Source organism: Haematobia irritans, unplaced genomic scaffold (assembly GCF_050003625.1).
Source record: "Haematobia irritans isolate KBUSLIRL unplaced genomic scaffold, ASM5000362v1 scaffold_116, whole genome shotgun sequence".
Taxonomy (NCBI): domain Eukaryota; kingdom Metazoa; phylum Arthropoda; class Insecta; order Diptera; family Muscidae; genus Haematobia; species Haematobia irritans.
Window position 1 is genome coordinate 1 of NW_027445706.1, and position 2,511 is coordinate 2,511.

Here is a 2,511-nt window from a genome sequence, read left to right on the forward strand (position 1 = left end):
TAAAAACTTTGAGCGTGACACACGATTTTCATTTTGAGCGTCAGTCTAGTGTTGATTGTTGCTTAAAATGGACAGAGAATGCGGAATTGTTAATTTATTTATTCATAAGTGGCACGTGGTTTTATGAGAACATAAAAGAAGTGCAGTGTAATTAAAAAATGTGTTTGTTTTTTTTTTCATTTTTTTTGTATCATTTATTTTTATTTGCAGTTACATGATGTCTGTGTGTGTACATGAAAGGCACGACGTAAATATGGAATGATTTGTTATTGTTGAAATTGAACCAATATAGAGGGTATAAAAATATTTGCTTGCACGACATTATAAATAAACAAGGAAATTGATAAAAATAAATAAATAAAGTTAATTTTGTTTTTTCTTTTCTCAAATGACGTCCGTTTTTCTCCGACGAAAAACATTTTTCATAAAGATCATATCATTTTAGGTTGAGACCATGTTCATTTAACTGGAATTGAAACAACAAATTATTGATCAATATAATAAAATTTTAGATGAGGACAATTATATTTTTCTTACAACTATGTTGACTAAGCCAACATGGTTGCAGGTGAAAATGTTACATGGTCGCCGCAAAAACAGCTCCTATCATATTATTTTGCTCTTCGAATATGATAGTGACAACCATGTTTCTTCTCTGCATGCAACATTACTCAAATCCATTCTCGTATCTGTAGGAAATTTTGCATACACCCAGAAAAAATTTACCACTTCTTTAAGTTAAAATGAACTCATTGTGAAGAAAGTTGAACTTCGTGTAGCGCCAAAGACATTTTTATTTGTTTGAACGATGTGATTTTCATAGAAATTAGGTAACTGAATTGAATTCATATATGGAATGATTTTATTGAACTTTTTTCATTCATTTGGACAAATCTTACATATTTTTGGTAAACCTTTTACTTCAAAATTAAAAATGCTTACCTTCGTTTTTAAATACAGTTTTATATATTTATATCGGCATTTTTTTTTCTTCAATATAAGACATGTTTTGTTAATATATTAAATATATTTATTAAGAATTAACAGCATCGACTGGCCTTGAAATATTAGTTTATTGAGTTGAATTTTGGTACATTTTCAATTTCCATGTAAGGTTACCATCTGTAAATTTTCAATTTCCATGTAAGGTTACCATCTGTAAAACGTAATGCTTTTCTTCTTCTTGTTCCTTTCACTTTTAATAAAATGCTGCGTAACGATTTTGTCCTCCTTTTACAATTTCAATACCTATAAATATAAAAAATCATAAACCAATTTTTTCACAAAAGGTTAGCGTCACTAAATATTACCTGATAATTGAAGACGAATAAAGGGGTTGTTATTCTGTTGCTGTTTTCTTTGTTTGTACATCATCACGAACATTGATAGACTTATTGTTTGTTATTTATGTTCAATAATTTTGAAAAAAACGAACAATTTTCTCTCTAATTTAAAATAACAAATATTTAATTTGTTATTTATTATATTATTTTACTATATTATTTTTTAACAATCTCTCCGTATACCATAACAACGCGATTCCAACTAAAAAAACAAGTGCACTGAAAAAAATATTGTCGTCAGGTCAAAGATTTCATGTCTTTAAAATGCGAATACAAATTTTGCTTACACTGAAAAAACAGTGAACCCACCAGGAAAGATAACTTTCGATTAATTTTAGAAAATTTGGAACATTTTTAGAAAATTTTAACTAAACGGTATTACAAGCGCTGGCATCACTCCGATATGGCAAAAATAAGTAAATATTTTTCGACAAATTCAAGAAAATTTATTAGACATAACTAAATTTTTTCAGAAGTTAAAGAAAATTTTGTAGTTTTAAGAGAAATCTTGGAGTTCAAAATTGCAAGAACGTCTTTAGTGACATACGAAGTTCATGATGGACACATTTTTGGTAAGATTTACAAATTTAAAGAAATAATGAACTATTTTGTAAGAAATACGAAATTAGGAAATCTTTATGCTTTATTTGTGTATAACTTTTTCCCGTTTTTTAGTTCATTTAACTAACATACGCAAAAAATTATTTGACTAAAATAAACTTTTTCCAAACATAATGATTCTATGAACTAATATAAAGTTAATATGGCTTTAGTGAAATAGAGAGTTCACTTTTTTTTAGTGTAGAACAGAAGACGCATTTCTCTAAAATAAAGTTATTTTCCTTGTCCAAAAGTCGATAAACTTTTCAATGAAGTCGTATTGTCCTTATAATTGTGATCTGACTTAAAAATGGGTATCTTAACATGAAAGAAAAAATTTATAGGCTAAGTTCAACTTGACTTTAATAATTCAGAAAAATTCTTTAAATTTAATGAAATTGTCTTTAAATTTGTTGTCATTTTGCATCTTGACTACAAAGCAAAAAATCGTTCAAATATAGGACATGTTTTTCAAAACTTAATTTTAAAGAAGTTTTTTACTTCAAACATAGCATAATTTCTACTGGAAGTCGAGTCCTAATTTGGAAAATAAAGTTGCCGTTAACTC

General features: G+C 27.3%; 1 long non-coding RNA gene across 1 annotated transcript; it reads left to right on the forward strand.

Annotated features, from left to right (window-relative positions):
* The first annotated feature begins 57 nt into the window (after window positions 1-57).
* On the forward strand, window positions 58-362 carry LOC142242418 (uncharacterized). The gene is made up of 2 exons (XR_012724097.1): window positions 58-147; window positions 211-362. It is a non-coding gene; the product is annotated as an uncharacterized LOC142242418 (long non-coding RNA).
* Window positions 363-2,511: the final 2,149 nt, after the last annotated feature.